This window comes from Coenobita brevimanus, chromosome 62 (assembly GCF_032717465.1).
Source record: "Coenobita brevimanus isolate Jiangsu-jjx chromosome 62, ASM3271746v2, whole genome shotgun sequence".
In the NCBI taxonomy this organism is placed as follows: Eukaryota; Metazoa; Arthropoda; class Malacostraca; order Decapoda; family Coenobitidae; genus Coenobita; species Coenobita brevimanus.
Window position 1 is genome coordinate 29,706,433 of NC_137015.1, and position 18,519 is coordinate 29,724,951.

The following is an 18,519-nucleotide window of genomic DNA, read 5'->3' on the forward strand; positions in this document are numbered from 1 at the left end:
AACTTTAATAATTACCAATGTTGTTGTTTATGTTGTGGTCCCAGACTTGTCTGGATGAGAGATATATATATATATATATATGTAATATAATACTGTATATACAAATACTGTATATATAAACTGTGACGTTTCGACAAGTCATTTATCATTTTCAAATCTATGGAAAATACAATAGAACCAAAGTAAACACCAAGTCTATGACAAAAACACAAGAAATTATTAGGAAACCAAAGAAAAACACCATGTCTATGATAAAAATACAAACAAAAAATGATTATTGTAGGATGAGGAAATAAATCATTCTAAGCTAATGCTGGTGGAATGTAATATGGAAAATTTTTAAAAATCTAGTCAGACAATACATCAGACAAACCTTAAAAACAGAGAAGGGGCATGGAGCAGTCGTGTGCACCCAGTGTGTGCTGTATGTGGTGAGTGAGGAGTGATTCAGCCAGGAGATGTGTTATCTCGTCACGACAAGTGTGAACAACGAAAAATCTGATTCGCTTATGGGGTGGCCTAAAACTTCACAGAAATTTTGGATGGCAGAGAAAGGTGGAAATTGCTCTACAGCTTCAGGCCACTCCATAAGCAAATCAGATTTTTCTGTTGTTCTTACTTGTTGTGATGAGATAAAATGCCTCCTGGCTGAATCGCACCTCACCCACCACCTACAACACACACTGGGTGCACATAACTGCTCCACGCCCCTTCTCTGTTTTTAAGATTTGACTAATGTATTGTCTGATTAGATTTTTTAAAATTTTCTGTTGTACTTAATAACATTCCACCAACATTAGCTTAGAATTATTTATTTCCTCATCCTACCATAATCATTTTTTGTTTGTGTTTTTATTGTAGACATGGTGTTTTACTTTGGTTTCAAAATAATTTTTTGTATTTTTATCATATATATATATATAGTCGGCGCAATGGAAGTCTGGACCCTCTAATTCGCACCATATATTTGGTAGGGTCCAATAAACATTGTAGGAAACTTCCTGTAGTCGGTGGATTTTTTTCTGGTGGCTTCTAGCAACTTTACAGGCTTACCACCACATGCTGTGAGATTATTAGCTCAGTGCCTGCCTGACTTTGGATGGGAGAGCACATCAGATTTTCTTGTCCTGCCTGGCCCTTGTTAATTTCAAAGCTCTTGTTTTCACACGCTCCTCTACCTTAGTGAATCATTGGAGATGGGTCTGAAGCCACTAACTGATGTAGGAAAAGCCCGAATTTTAACTATGAGCGAGGAAAATGTAAAAATTAAGGAGAGGCTTCAGTGCAGCAGTACGGCTGGGGATCATGAAGTCTCTCTGAAGTCGATGCTGTATGGTTCTTTCAGATACATCTTTCAGCAATTCTGGGTACATATCTTTCAGCTGTCTAGCAGTCAAATGTGGGTCTTTTATCACAGCTTGCTTCAGTAACCTGTCTGTAGTTGGTGATGTCTTCCTTTTAGGTCTCAGCCTGTCTTCATGTTGGGGAATTGTGTTTTTTGGCAGGTGGCGGGCAGCAGCGAGGAGTGCCATAACGGTAGATTTTCCTCGCTCAGTTCGAATACAAATATCCATAATTTTTACATTTCCCTCTCTCATAGTTAAAATTCGGGATTTTTCTACATCAGTTAATGGCTTGGGACCCATCTCCAATGATTCACTAAGGCAGAGGAGGGTGTGAAAATGAGAGCTTTGAAATTAACAAGTGCCAGGCAGGACAAGAAAATCTGACGTGCTCTCCCATCCAAAGTCAGGCAGGCACTGAGCTCATAATCTCACAGCATTTGGTGGTAAGCCTATAAAGTTGCTAGAAGCCACCAGAAAAAAATCCACCAACTATAGGAATTTTCCTACAATATTTCTTGGACCCTACCAAATATATGGTGCGAATTAGAAGGTCCAGACTTCCATTGCGCCGACTGTATATATATATATATATATATATATATATATATATATACTGTATATGGTGCGTATGTATGTGCCAACTCAAGATCGTGCAAGCAGAGTGAGAAGAGTTCTGGACAAATGTGGAAGCATGCATGGAAAAGTTTGACAGGAATGAGAGAGTGTTTTTGATTGGAGATATGAATAGAGAAATAGGGCATGGGAAGGTGGATGGAGTAGTAGGTGAGTGGGGTATGCCTGCAGAGATGGATGAGAATGGCAGTGCTTTAGTGGACAACTGTGCTGGGAGGGGGTCAGTGATAGCTAATATCCTCTTCAGGCACAAAATGATCCACAGGTATACATGGCGAGTGATGAGAAGGGTGAGTGGTGAACTGAATGAATGGAAGGCAATGACTGATTATGTGTGTGGATGAGAGGATGACAAGGTGTGCAATGGCTGCAAGAGTATATAGAGGTTGGGGGAGTGGACTTTTGGACCACCACTTGGTGGTGGTCAGAATGTCCAAATAAAATGGAGAAATAGAAGAAGGGAAGGACAGGAGGAAGTAGCACATACAAGGAGAGTGGAAATGTTACAAGAGGATGGAAAAAAGGCAGAATATAAGAGGGAAGCAGAGGGTAAATATGGATTGGAGCACATGGGGGACGTGTAAGGCATGTGCAAGATATTCACAGAAGAAATCTGTGCAGCATATGAGGTGGTGTGTGGGGTGAAGAGAAGACGAAAGGGAGTGCAAGGAACAGCATGGTGGACTGAAGAGGTAAGAAAGGCTGTGGCATAAAAGAAGAAAGCATATAGTGCATGGATGAGAAGCAAAGGCATGGAAGAAGTAGAGAAGAAGAGAGAGGTGAAAAGATTAGTAAGAGAGGGTAAGAAGAGTGTGGATGAGGAATTTGGAAGGAACCTGAGGGTAAAGTGGAGGGAATGTATGAAAATCTTCTGGAAAGAGGTAAAGAAAGTTAGACAGGGTGCCAAAGAAGTTAGCTGGGGAGTGAAAGATATTACTAGTGGTGAAGGGAGAAAAAGTGAGCAGATGGAGAGAACACTTTAAGGAACTGTTGAACAAAGAGAATTAATGTAATGCAAGTATAGGTGGCTGGGAGAAGGAGGGATGTGAGAAGAGAGGAAGAAATCAGTAGGATGGAAGTTGTGGAAGCAATGAAGAAAGTTCAAATGGGGAAAGCCGCAGGAACTGATGGAGTGTGTGGTGAAATGCTGAAGCATGGGGGAGAGATAGTAATAGAATGGATGTGGAAGACGCACAGATTGGCATGGGAGGAAGGTAAAGTCCCGGAGGATTGGAAGTCAGGTATAATTATTCCCCTGTGCTATGGAAAAGGGGAAAAAGAAGTGTGTGGTAATCATAAAGGCATATGTCTTCTTAGTGTAATAGGAAAAGTATATAGTAGGATACTTATTGACAGAGTAAGGGAAATAACAGAGAAATTAGTTGGAGAAGAACAGGGAGGTTTTAGGAAGGGAAGAGGTTGTGTAGATTAAATATTCATTCCTTAGATCTTTAGTGGAAAAGTTTCCAGAGAAGGGAAAGAAGTTGTATGCGGCCTTCGTGGATTTGGAGAAAGCATAAAGAATATACGAAGTACATGGGAAGTTACTGAATGCCAAGAAGAGTATGTATGTGGGTGCTAAGGTTGCAGTGCGTATGGAGAGTGAACTGAGTGAATTTTTCTATTTGAAGGTTGGATTGAAACTGGGATGTGTCATGTCTCCATGGTTGTTCAATCTGTATATGGATGGGGATATAAAAGACATACAAGGTACGGCAGTGGATGTTGGAGTGGCCCTAGTGAGAGAGGCACTGTTTGGAAACTACCTGTACAGTTGTTTGCAGATGATACTGTACTGTGTTGTTAAGTGACGACAAAGGGGAGCTGTAAGGGTTGGTGAATGAGTTTGGGAGTGTGTGTAAGAAACAGAATCTAAAGGTGAATGTAGGGAAGAATAAAGATGTGGTCTTCAAGAGAAGTGAAGTCAGTGAATGTACAGTGAGGCTGGATGAGGAGGAAATGGAAAATGTGAGTGCGTTTAAGTACAGTAACCCCTCCAATATCCGGATCAATAGAGCCATCGGTAGGTTCGGATATTGGTTTCGTCCGGATATTGGGCCCCAGCTTATGGACTTGTACTTACGGACCCTAACACAGAGAAACACCTATACAACTCCCTCCGGACATGCATAGCACCTATTTAACACCCAAATCACACCAATAAGGCACATAAATGACTGAAATAAATGCAATAGAAACATAAAATAAATGCAATAGAAACATAAAATAAATGCAATAGAAACATAAAATGTGGGGGAGGCAGTGGCCGAATCGGTAGACAGGCGGCCTGCAGTCCTAATGGACCCAGGATCGAATCCCGGCTGGGGCAGGGAACAGTTTAAGGATTTGAATTTCCTAAAAGGCAGACTTTCCTGATCTACCAGATGACCCGCCGACATGTCGTAAAAATACCCCCGCTAATACCAATACACCAGTCCTGTATGAGACTGCCCTAGCATGTATTCAATATGGACGGTGGGTGTTAGCGCCGAAGTGGTGACATGTGGAGGTGTAGGAGGACTACTGGGCCTTGGGATAGGTGACTGCCCCCAAGAAATAGGCCCTGAGCCTTTGCCCAGAGTCGGACACGTAAGAAAATAAGAAAAATGTTCATACATTAATAAACATTCTGGTACTTATGGACTCTAACCGAACCTAACCGAACTCTGAAAAACACATTCCTACTGCACATGCATGAGGTAAGTTTAGTATGGAAAGAAGTACAGTATGACACTTTCTGGTAAGTATAGTATGGGAAAAAATACAATATGAAACATTCTGGTAAATATAGTATGGAAAATAGTACAACATGAAACATTTTGGCTACTTACAGCAAGTCCCTGGCCACCTCGATGAATAACCGCCTCCTCTCGGACTCTGACAGTAAGAACGATTTCCTGAAGCACTTGCACTACACTCTTCCTGAAGTCTTGCACTGAACTTAGTCAATAACACACAGAAGTCCGTTCTTTTCACAGTGTTCACTTTAGTCCAAATAATGTTCCATTAAATTTAAGTGTTGCACATTAACTTTTCCCAAGTTTTTTTAAGTTTCCAAAGCCAAAACAAAGAAGGTTAGTTACGTTAAATTTCTTTTCTACTTAGTCTTTCCTCCCAACTTGAAAACCTTAACACAACACACCGTTTTTTTCACTGCACAACACTCAAAATTCCCGTGTGGTCTAGTGGAGAAGTTCTTGCTGTTTATTCACTGTCAGAGCCCAAGAGTATCACTGGCAGGCGTCCAAGGGGTGCATCGGTGGGTAGTGGTGATGGCGTACCGACTACAGAAGACTCTGAAGACAGCCGCAAACTCACGTCGAGCGGTGACTCCACTGTAGCTGATGTGCTGGGCTGTGGCTCGGAGCATGAGGGCCTGTCTTGGGGAGGCAACGGAGTGGAACCAGGGCTTGGCACAGCGGGGGTCACGGGCCTGAAAAAACTGTCAATCGTTGACTGACGCAAGGACCGACGATTCTGGCGATTGATGATGCGCTGCCGGAAAGCACGCACTTCCTCCACGAGTCCCAAGGGCCCCATCTCCCTGTCGCAGTCCGGGTGTTCCAGGTAGTCTAGGACGAACTCTAGATGTTCCCAGAGTGCGCTCAGCTTGGGGATGGCTGGAGTAGTGTCCTGCTGGGCGGAGTCTGCATCATCATCGCCTTCGTCGTCGGAATCTTCAAGTTCGGGACTGACACCAGCAACCGAAGACGCGATCTTGATATCAGACAACGTCTGATACCCAGGATCGCCCTTGTCGTCGTCCAACCACTCACGAACATCGTCCACATCAACATCGTCGCCGTGCGTACGTAGCCGTGCATGGAAGTCATCCACGTCAAACCCTAGGAAATCGTACTCCACATCTGTTCCGAGAAGCAGACGAGACCAACCATTTTCAAGAGTTTTCACAGGGACTTCCTTCCATGCACTAGCCCAGTTGTACAGCGCAGACTTGATGTTGTAGCGGCGAAGGTTTTCCAAAGTCCGCTTGCCTCGAGTGTCACGTCCTTCCCTGCGCTCGTCCTCGTCCTCGAGAACCACCATCACCTCGTCCAGGAACTTCCGACGGTACAGGCGCTTTGTTGCCACGATCACTCCTTGGTCCATTGGTTGAATGAGAGCAGTCGTATTAGGTGGCAGAAACATGCACCTAATACGGCCATTCTCAGCAACCAAGTCCTTGTCGCACGGGTGGGCAGGTGCATTGTCGAGGAGAAGGAGAGCCTTTACCTGGTCGCGAGGAATTCCCAGTGTCTTCGTCTGGTAATGTATGACCTCCTTGACGAAGTGATGGTGAAACCAGTCTTTGAAAATCACAGCTGTGAACCATGCTTTCAAAGAATGGTACCATACGACAGGAAGGACATCCATCACCCCACGAAGGCACCGAGGCTGCTTTGCACGGCCAACAATAACGGGCTTAAGCCGGTGCATGCCGTTAGCATTGGCACAACACAAAGCAGATATCCGTTCCTTAGAAAGCTTGCGGCCAGGTACACGCTTCTCCGTCTCATCGGCGAGAGTGTTCGTTGGCACCGAGCGATAGAATAGGCCAGTTTCGTCAGCGTTATAGACTTGACCGAGAGTGAGGCCCTCCCTGTCGATCAAGCCTTTCACCTTGTGCCGAAACTCGTCCACTCCATCCTCGTTAGCGTCCAATGCTTCGCCATGTGCTTTACGGTTAGTAAGGCCATGTCGCAACTTGAACGCGAAGAGCCAACCCTCGGATGCCTTGAAGTCTAGGGCGTCGTGAAGCCTTGCAAACTTCTCAGCAGCAGCCTTCAGCTCCGTTCCACGTACCATCACACCAGCTGCACGTTGCTGTCGATACCAAATCAACGTGGAGCGGTCGATCTCTGCATACTTGGGGGTAAACATAACCTTCCTCTCCACGTTGCGTTTGCTTCTCGACGAGAAGTCAGCCGTGTACTGCATGAGCTTGTCTCGGGAACGCTTGATATCGAACAAAGTCGACCGGGCCAAGTTGAACTTGCGGAGAATGCGAGAGGAAGACCAACCCGCATCAACCTTCTCCAATATCTCCCGTTTCTTCTCCAGAGTCAACACCACTCTCTTCCTTTTCTCAGGAGGCGGGGCCATCATCACACACACTAAGAGTAGGGCAGAGAGCAGCAGGAGGCCTTGCAGCAAGTACGGCACCACCACAAAAGCGAGCACGTGGGCAGCCATGGCGAAGAGCGTAGGTCCAGTCGCGGTGAGAGACAGGCGGGAAGTGGGGAGGATGCAGCGGCGCTCTATCGGACGTCGGAGGAATGACGAACCAAAACAATGCTCTCACGCGGCGCGCGGCAAGTTCAAATTACGGACGGCAAAAAATCGATTTTTTTTCCATTTTTTTTTGGATTTTCGGACCATTTTGGGAATGTTTGATCCCAGGACGATAAGGTTCGGTTAGTGGGGATGTTCGGTTATTGGGCGTCCGGATATTAGAGTGATTACTGTACTTGGGTAGTGTGATGACTATGGATGGAAGTTTAGAAGGCAAAGTGCTTGAAAGGGTGCAACAAGGAAGAAAGGTTGCTGGTTCCTTGAAAGCAGTGATAAGAAACAAAGAAGTATGCATGGAGGTGAAAAAGCTACTACATGACAGTACTGTGATAACAACTGTAACGTATGGAAGTTCAGCTTGGACATTGCTGGAGGGTCAGAAGTCAAGAGTGAGAGTAGTGGAAATGAGCTGAGAGGAGCTTGTGGAATTACATGGAGAGACAGACTGACAAATGGGGCATTGAAGGAGTGTTGTGGTGTGGATGTGAATGTAATAGGAAGCTTTAGGAGAAACTCACTGAAGTGGTTTGGCCATGTCGAGAGGATGGAGAGCGAGAGACTAACGAGGAGAGTGTATGTAAGAGGTGGAGGGGGGGAGAGGGAGGGGGAGGCCAAGGATGAGATGAAGGGATGGTGTGGAGAGGTATATGAGAGAGGGGTGTGTGAGCTGGGAGCAGGGCAATGAAATGGCAGGGGACAGGGTGACATGGAGGCGATTAGTTTGTGGCCAACCCTTACGGGATTAAGGCGTCTGGCAATAGACAGATAGATAGATATATATATATATATATATATATATATACATAAATCTATCTATCAATCTATCTATCTATATATATATACACAAAAATATATATATGTATATATATATATATATTATATATATATATATATATATATATTGTTACATAGCCTATGATTTCATCATCCTTTGTGTAATTTTAACGCACAGTATGCTGCATGTTTGATCACGAGCGTGTTCTGCCTCAGTCCCCCCTTCTACCGTTATAGTACAGTAAGTCGTCCTTTCTGTTGTTCAGAGCAGGATTGTCAACTCTTTGTCCCCTCTAGCTTCATTTGCGCGTCCTTCTTACAAGTTGTATCAGGCTCTGCTGGACCCTATATAATGAGCTCAGTCTCTGCATTATTGCCACTTAGATCTGCTCCTCATTTTGTTCACATCTCTGTCCACCCCTGTACAGTTATTATTATTGTGAGTGCTCAGGAAGTCTCCAACCATCTGGCAGCTGTGTGTAATTTGAGTATAACTATTGTTGCATTTTTTCTTGTACTGTGTAGCATAAGGTTAATTCTTAGGCCTAGTAAGGTTTTTGTAATTCATGTAAGGTTCTTATTGTCAGCCATCATTAATAATATTTTGTATCTGTAATAATATATCTTGCATTCACTGAGTATTATCCAGCTTTCTCATTTTATCAGGGCTGACTTAGATAAATTTACTCTTGCTAATTTCGTGTTAATAGAGGCTATTGCAGTTAACCATATATTTAACCTGTTTTTGCCATTACATTATCCTTATGAGTCCTGAATGTTTTGTTGTTAGTTTGAGCATTAAACTTTAACTTGTAATTTTACCTAACTGTTTTTTGAACCTGGAACTTTACAGGACTGTAGTGATTTTTAGTATTCTCACTTAAAGTGTACATTATCTTTCTCTGTTCCGTAACATAAATTTGGCGACCTCGCCAGGATATTCAGGATATTATCATAAGGATATTGCTTGATATTTTGTGACTGTGATTTATTCATGATGTCTTCTATTACTACGCTTGATGAAGCCAAAGATTTTTTGCCAAATGTGCAAACAGTGTGTGATGTAGAAAACAGAACAAAGAATGAACTTAAGCTTGTTGCTCAACAACTGGGAATTGCTGTTCGCTCTCATCATTCTAAAGATCAAATTGTTGGCATGATTAATAAAAGCTTGTTTAATGTAACTCCTCCAAATGAGCAAAAGCAGATTGAATTAGCTAAGTTACAGCTAGCCCTGCAGGAGGCTCATGTTAAGGAGGCTGAATTTCAAGCACGTGCTAAGGAGGCTGAGTCTCAGGCTAAGGAGGCGGAGTCTCAGGCTCGTATTCAGGAGGCACAGATACAGGCACAAATTGAACTTGCCAGGATTCAGGCAGACCATGAGTATCGCATGAAACAAGGTGGAACTGGATCATCTAGCTCTGATGATTTTGATGTGGCTAAAAATGTTAAACTTGTCCCTCCTTTTAATGAATCTGATTTAACAAAGTATTTTCAGTTGTTTGAGAGGGTAGCTACAGGTTTTAATTGGCCCAAAAAGTATTGGCCAGTACTCCTTCAAACTGTTCTCACTGGTAAAGCTCAAGTAACTTATGCATCTTTCCCCCAGGATCAATATGATAATTATGATGTAGTTAAGAGCTTGATTCTTAAGGCCTATGAGCTTGTTCCTGAAGCCTATAGAGTAAAATTTAGGACAACTTACAAGCAAGATAAGCAATCCCATGTTGAGTATGCAAAAATCAAAGAAGATCTGTTAGAGCAGTGGTTAAATTCTAAGAATGTGGATTCTGATTTTGGTAAATTTAAGCAGATGATTTTGCTGGAGGACTTCAAAAGGTGTGTTAATAAAGATGTAAGCCTATATCTTGATGAGAAAAGAATAGATAATTTGTCTGATGCTGCAGTTTTAGCTGATGAATATGTTCTCACTCACAAGAGATATTCTAAAGAAAAAAGGAAAGCTGAGAGTAAGTACGTTGCCTCTACTCAGAGTACAGGTAACAGGAAAGAGAATAAAGATGATGTTCCTCAGGAAGTAAATACCAGCTTCACCTCTAGATTTCAGAAAAGTAAATGTACATATTGTAGTAAGCTTGGTCATACTACAGAGAAATGTTTCAGGAGACAGTGTGATGTGAACAAAAAGGAGTCTTTAAATATTCAGTCAATTGGTCTAGTGTCCACCCTTGAGAGTTCCCAGAGTTCTTTAACCGAGTTAACTGAACCTGCTTTGAGGGGTAACTTAAATTCTCATGATGGAGCTCCTCTTTTGAGCAGTAACGTGGGTGACACTCTCAAGAGTTCATGTGCTAATTTCCTGTCTGATGGTTTTGTCAGTCCTCTGGACAGTAATGACAAGAAATCAGTTAAAATATATCGTGATACAGGTGCTTGCCAATCCCTTATGCTGACCAGTGTTCTAGGCTCTAATGTTAATTCCTCTGACGAAACTGTAATCTTACAAGGTGTAGGGAATAATTACTTCTCTGTCCCTCTGTGCAGAGTGAATTTAGAGTCTGGTTTTGTTAATGGTTCCGTTATGGTTGGGTTGGTTGAGACACTCCCAATGTCAGGTGTAACTTTCTTACTTGGAAATGATATTGGTGGAAGTCAAGTGTGTCCAGCTCCTCAGTTGTCTAGTGAGCCGGTGGCTGCGGCCCAGGGTTGTGATGTCCCTGATGTGTTCTCTGCATGTGCTGTCACTAGGGCTAAGTCTAAAGTTACTGGTGACTTAGAGGATAATGATGATGATGATGTTATCCTAGCTGACACTTTTCTTGCTAATTTGGACCACTCACCAGATGAGGCAGTACCCCGTAGTGTTGATAATTTGTCTCGTCAAGAGTTGGTTGAGTTGCAGGTTGCTGACCCTGAGTTGAAAGGTCTAGCTAACTCTGCTTGCAGTGAGGAAGAGTCAGCTGGTGCTTCTACTTGTTATTATATAAAGTCAGGAGTACTTATGAGAAGGTGGAGACCCCCAACAGCATCAGCCGACTGTGAATGGGAGGTTGTACATCAAGTTGTCATCCCTCGTGTTTGTAGGCAGGATATCATTAGAGTGGCTCATGATTCCAGTTTGGCAGGACACCTTGGAGTGAGGAAGACTGTGGCACGCATTTTGAAACACTTCTACTGGCCAGGTATCTTCAGGGATGTTTCCTGGTATTGTAAGTCTTGTCACACCTGTCAAGTTGTGGGGAAGTGTAATCAGACCGAAAAGGTTGCACCTCTAGTTCCCATTCCTCCTTTTGAGGCGCCATTCACCCGTGTGTTGGTGGATATTGTGGGCCCTCTTCCTAAGACTTCTTCAGGATTTTCTTATGTGTTGACCCTGATTGATATGGCTACTCGTTATCCTGAAGCCATTCCACTTAGAAATATCTCAGCAAAGAACGTGGTTAAGGAAATGCTGGGGTTCTTCACAAAGTTTGGTCTGCCCAAGAAGGTACAGTCAGACCGGGGAAGTAATTTCATGTCAAATGTTTTCAAGCAGTCTCTGAAAGAGTTGGGAATCACCCAGAGCACATCTTCAGCTTACCATCCCCAGACCCAAGGAGCGTTGGAGAGATATCATCAAACACTCGAATCGATGCTCAAGAAATACTGTTTGGAACATCAGAAAGACTGGGATAAAGGTCTTCCATTCATTGTGTTTGCTGCAAGAGAATCTCCAAATGAATCACTGGGCTTCTCACCTTTTGAACTACTGTTTGGCCATGAAGTAAGAGGACCCCTTAAGTTACTCAAGGAATGCTGGCTGTCGGAGGAAGATGACGTCAACCTGCTGGAGTATGTGATGAAGTTCAAAGAACGGCTGACCACTGCTTTACAGCTGGCGAGAGAGAATTTAGGAGCTGCTCAGGAGAAGATGAAGACTTGGTATGATAAGAAGTCCAGGTTACGCCACTTTCAGCCAGGAGATCAGGTTTTGATTCTGCTACCAGTTCATGGGCAACCTCTTCAAGCCAAGTTTAGTGGTCCTTATTTCGTGGAGAAGAAACTCAGTGATGTCAACTATGTCATCGCCACACCAGATTGTAGAAAGAACAAGCAACTTTGTCACATCAACATGTTAAAGTTATATCACAGGGGGGACGAAAATAATCCAGTCTGCACCGTAGCTGTTCCACCCGAGTCTGCAAGTGAAGCTCTCCCATGCAGTATGAGCCTGAGTGATAGTTTGGGGAAGAATCCTGATATCATGAATGATCTCCAGACTAAGCTTTCTCATCTACCTCCCGAGGAAAGGCAGGAGTTTTCGGCATTACCGCAGGAGTACCCGCAAGTGTTCCGTGCCACTCCAGGAAGAACCACTGTGTTGATGCATGATGTCGATGTTGGAGACGCAAAGCCAATTAAATTGCCTCCTTACCGTGTGAACCCAGTGAAAGTTCCTCTCATCGAGAAGGAGCTTGGCTACCTGTTGGACCACAAGATGATTGAGCCCTGTCAGAGCGAGTGGAGTTCTCCTGTTACTCTAGTCGCTAAGCAAGGTGGGTCACAGCGGCTTTGCATCGACTACAGACGTGTTAATCAGATAACCAAAACAGACACTTACCCTCTCCCTCGCGTGGAAGATTGCATAGACAAGATCGGAAAGGCTGGGTACATAAGTAAGTTTGATTTGTTAAAGGGATACTGGCAAGTACCTATGACTGAACGTGCTAGGGAGATCTCATGTTTTGTAACGCTAGGAAAGACTTTTGCATGTTCTGTAATGCCATATGGTATGAAGAATGCACCAGCCACATTTCAGAAGCTCATGAATGTTGTAACAGAGGGTTTGGCAGGGTTTGTTGTTTATACTGATGATGTATTAATCTTCAGTGACAACTGGAAAGATCACCTATGCCATGTCAGTAAATTTCTTGAGCGTTTGGTTCAGGCTAATCTTGTAGCTAATTTATCAAAGTGTGAGTTTGGTCAAGCTAAAGTTCAGTACCTTGGGTACGTAATTGGTGATGGACATGTTGCACCACCAGGAGCTACGGTTCAGGTTATAAGTGATCTTCCCAGACCTAAAAGTAGGAAAGAGCTACAAAGATTTTTGGGAATGGTAGGTTATTACAGGAGATTTGTTCTTAACTTTTCAATTCTTGTATCACCACTTACAGACCTACTGAAAGAGGGAGTTAAATTTGTCTGGACCGATAACTGTGAATCCTCTTTCAACAAACTTAAAGCTATCCTATTAAGTCAGCCAGTGCTCGCTACTCCAAATTTTGCTAAGCCTTTTAAGATGGCTGTTGACGCAAGTGATACAGGAGCTGGGGCTGTTTTGCTGCAAGAGGATGATCAGGGTATTGAACACCCTGTATCTTATTACAGTAAGAAGTTCACTCCACCTCAAAAGAACTACTCAACTATTGAGAAAGAGCTTTTGGCCTTGATTTTGGGTTTACAGCATTTTTCATTTTATTTGTGTTCTGGTTTTGACCCCATAGTCATTTATACCGATCATAACCCACTGAAATTCCTTAGTAAGTTTAAAGATAAAAATCAGAGATTGACAAGATGGAGTCTACTTCTTCAGGAGTATTCATTAGACATACAACATGTCAAGGGGAAAGAAAATGTTATTGCAGATTGCTTATCTAGACTTTAGACAGATTGTTTTAGAGTAATAAGAAATTTCCTTTGTAAATTTCTTTTTCTTTGTGGGGAGGTGTTACACAGCCTATGATTTCATCATCCTTTGTGTAATTTTAACGCACAGTATGCTGCATGTTTGATCACGAGCGTGTTCTGCCTCAGTCCCCCCTTCTACCGTTATAGTACAGTAAGTCGTCCTTTCTGTTGTTCAGAGTAGGATTGTCAACTCTTTGTCCCCTCTAGCTTCATTTGCGCGTCCTTCTTACAAGTTGTATCAGGCTCTGCTGGACCCTATATAATGAGCTCAGTCTCTGCATTATTGCCACTTAGATCTGCTCCTCATTTTGTTCACATCTCTGTCCTCCCCTGTACAGTTGTTATTATTGTGAGTGCTCAGGAAGTCTCCAACCATCTAGCAGCTGTGTGTAATTTGAGTATAACTGTTGTTGCATTTTTTCTTGTACTGTGTAGCATAAGGTTAATTCTTAGGCCTAGTAAGGTTTTTGTAATTCATGTAAGGTTCTTATTGTCAGCCATCATTAATAATATTTTGTATCTGTAATAATATATCTTGCATTCACTGAGTATTATCCAGCTTTCTCATTTTATCAGGGCTGACTTAGATAAATTTACTCTTGCTAATTTCGTGTTAATAAAGGCTATTGCAGTTAACCATATATTTAACCTGTTTTTGCCATTACATTATCCTTATGAGTCCTGAATGTTTTGTTGTTAGTTTGAGCATTAAACTTTAACTTGTAATTTTACCTAACTGTTTTGTTTTGAACCTGGAACTTTACGGGACAGTAGTGATTTTTAGTATTCTCACTTAAAGTGTACATTATCTTTCTCTGTTCCGTAACAATATATACATAAATCTATATATCAATCTATCTATCTATATATATACACAAATATATATATATATATATATATATATATATATATATATATATACACAAATACATATATATAATATATCTATATCTATCTATCTATATATATATATATATATATATATATATATATATATATATATGAAGCCTCTGTGGTACAGTGGTCGTGAGTGCGTTTCGTACATGGGTGAGCCAGGGTTCGCACCCTGCCAGGGTAATAAACTATGGGAGTGTTCACCTGGCCATGTACTGCATTGGCAGACACAAGGGGTGCTGAGGTTGAACCAGTGTCATTTACTATAAAGTATCCTTGCACTCAGTCAGCTTGTGCAGGCCGATTACACTTGGTTCACAGACTACACACACATCCAAATCCACTCCAACACTACAATTACACTTACAAGCACTTCTCACCCTACAAACAATCTCTACCAGGCAGTCTAAGCCACTCGGTAGAGATACATTGGCTGTATCGTCCCGACTTCGGTCGAGATAGGCAGGTCCTGCAGTGGATACTCAAATGGCTGATGATGATGATGATATATATATATATATACAGTCAACCCTTGGCTATCACGAGTAATTGGTACCCTAGGCGACCCGCCATAGCCAAAATCGCGATAGACATACTTAAGAACTAATGGGAAAAATTCTAATCGGTTCCCCGACCTCCAACTTTACCCAACCTTACCCTATTTTCACATCTCCTTCACTAAAATACCTGGGATTACAAACCAATGCTGCAAATTAACAACAGTACAGTACATAAAGGTTATAAATAAAACAGAATTAACTGTAATAAGCCATTTTACTTAACATTTTTGGAGAGGATGAGGGGCTTGAGTGGGTTGAAGGGGTTCCGAGGCTGGGGTGGAGTATTACTGGCCACCCTCCGACGTTCTATCTCGTCTAGGAATTGATCAGCTTCATCAGGAGTCTGGAAGGGACCCTGAGCATAAGGCAGGTTCTTCCTCTTCCTCACTTGCCGTCCTGGGTTAGCCGCGTTACGTGCACCAATGGTAGGAGGGTTGGATGGGGTATTGGTGGCCATTGTGGTTGAACAATAGGTCTTCACGGCTATAGCTGCTGTCGACTGGTAACGCTGACTCTCTCTGAACCTTGGCGGGAAGGATGGGTAGCTGTAACCATGTCTTGGGCCAATCAGCGCTCGGGTAGCCTGTGACGTCACGCCAATCACGTCGCGAGTATACGCATGGGCGGAGCCTGCGCGATTTGAATGTTTCTGGCCGACCATTGTCCGCGATAGCAGTATTTGAGGTCGCGATAAAGGTAATCGTGTTGGATTTCACCTGTCCGTGATAGCCATGAAACGCGATAGCAAAACCCGTGATAGCCAAGGGTTGACTGTATATATATATATATTTACACATCCACAGTAAAAGTCCTCCAATTTGGCAACCAATAATCTGAAAATCCTAATTCTCTGAATTTGTCAAGGCAATTTTTTAAAAATTTTTTCTGGGCTTTATCTAAGGATTTATCTGGCTTGGACTTGCTCTTGGACTTGGATGTACCTGACTACAACTATTCATCAACACTTCTATGGATTGCAGTGAGTAAAACAATAACCCATATTAATTTAACTGTTCATTTAATGATCGTGTACACATGATCACAAATATCTGCACAGGGGTGCCCTCTTCGTACCCCTATATACCCAGGGAAGACAGCAGGGGGGAAGAAACAAGCTCCACCCGCCTCTACTCCAGCTCCCAACCCTCCCCCATATCCCTACCCCACCCAACCCACCACTCGTCATTCTTAACCCCTGGGATACGCAATTCGATTGACTGTACCGGCATGAAAATCTGTATATGGAGTCAATTTTCTTTACCCTTACAAAAGAAAAAAAGTGTTATGCCCAAGGTTTAGAGCTTGAATTTACACACCTTATGCTGCAAACCAGGGCATTTTAGACCAACTGGTTCATAAGCTATAGCCTGTCCAAGATGAAAAAAAGTTACCCTTTCAGGCAGAGCGACTCCAGATTTCTATGCGCCCACACCCCATTCCTCCCTCATTCCTCCCCCTCCATGACCTTCCTCACCCACTCCCATCACTCCCCCCTCTCTTCCTTCCCTCCCCCCTATCCCCCTTCAGATTTTTTTTTTTTTAAATCTCCCAAACAATAGCTTGCAAAATAATCATGTCAGTGTTCCTCACTTACTTCCAACACCCTTCCCCCCAACAGGTCTCCCCTTCCCACCTTCCCTCCCTGTCCCCTTCCCTCATAGCTGTGTAGCTGTCATCCTTGGTGCTACACACTCCAGCACCCACTCCCCCTCACCCCTCTTCCCTCAACCCTTTCCCCCCATCTTCTCCCCTCAAAGTTGTCAAATCAAGTAGCTGTAAGAATTTCAAGCAGAAAAAAAGATAAAGCATGCAAAATAATGATAATCGTGTAAGAGAAAGAGAAACAAGCAAATATAGTCATTATTATGAAAAACAAACATTACTAACATTTACAGGAAACTTTACGGTATATATACGGAGATTCATTTAAAAAAACATGAAAAAACATACATTCTATGTTTTGTGCGTCAGTGCATACATTTACACAAACAATAATCTGGTATCGAACGAAAACACGCAACATGAATGGGGGGGGGGGTGAGTTGTAAGCGGACAGCATACTACAGGGGGTGGGGTGGGGAGAGGCCTGGAGGGGTGGTACAGGGGCATACAGGTAGGAGACAGACACCACAAGACAAAGAGGGATGGCAGAGAGGGAGTACAGATGTATGGAGGGTGCGTAAGGGGGATATTACCCTCCCCAGTGAGGCAGGGAGGAGGGGAACCACGGTGGCATGATGGAGGATGGTGGGGAAGGGGGAGGGAGGAAGCAGGAGGCAGTCAGAAGCGAGGGAGGGGGAAAGGGAACAAAGACATTGGGGTACAGGAAGGAGGCGAGAGGGCAGTGGGGGAATCACCCCCTCCCACCAAGGGTATGGAGCCGGATCCTCCCTCCTCCCTATTCAGGACTTAGCTCTCATTCGTTTGCATCGATATAAGTCACAATCGGGCCAAAGCCTAGTGTCTACAGTTTTTCCCAAAAGCCCCTCTATCGATCACATTCGGTATCTTGTGTAATTGCTTAATCTTGAAAAAGGATCGATCAATCCTGTTAGCACTTCAGGGGTTAACTGGCAGTTACATCTCAAGCTAACCACATAATTTACACAGTCACATTACTAATACACAAACAAAACACTAGGATATGTAAAAAGTATACAGTATAATTTAACTACGAACATGCTGCAGGAAGAAATTAATGCATTATAAGGTTGACAGTAAAACAAAAACGTTAACAGCATCCATCCCAGTGTGTGTGTGTGTATGTGTGTGTGTGTGTGTGTGTGTGTGTGTGTGTGTGTGTGTGTGTGTGTGTGTGTGTGTGTGTGTGTGTGTGCGCGCACCCAACACATGGAGCCTGAAAGTGGCTGTTGTTAACATTTTTGTTTTACTTTCATCATAATGCATTAATTTCTTGATGCAGTGTGTTCATAATTATATATGTTTAACCCGTACAGCGTCGCGGTGGTATATATACCACCTGAGCTCCCAGTGACTAGAGCGTCGCGGTGGTATATATACCACCTCATATTCGCACACTTGTAGTAAGTCTTTACATGTCGTGACAGTGTGAACGCGACCTTCTATGAACACCATTGTTTTATTCCACTGTCTCACTGTACAACCTGACCCCTCCAGGCCTCCCTTACCCCCTCCTTGGCCTACCTAGGCCATCACTCTGAGTTGAGCTTTTACGCTGTCAAGATGTCTCAAGCTCGTCGTTCCGGTCTCTCCCAAGAAGAAATAGACAAAGCTCTAGACGATACTGTATCGTCTAAGATGAGTGAAAGTGTGGTATATGCTGATAGCGATGCATCATTAGTGGATAGTGATAGTGAGGATGAGTATTTACCTCCTAATAACGAAAGTGAAACATCAGAATCTAGTGG

General features: G+C 43.2%; 1 protein-coding gene across 1 annotated transcript in view; it reads right to left on the reverse strand.

The window, feature by feature from the left end:
• CCT2 (chaperonin containing TCP1 subunit 2) overlaps nt 1-18,519 on the reverse strand; it is a 221,640-nt gene that overhangs the window by 22,330 nt on the left and 180,791 nt on the right. The gene's annotated exons all lie outside the window — the stretch shown is intronic.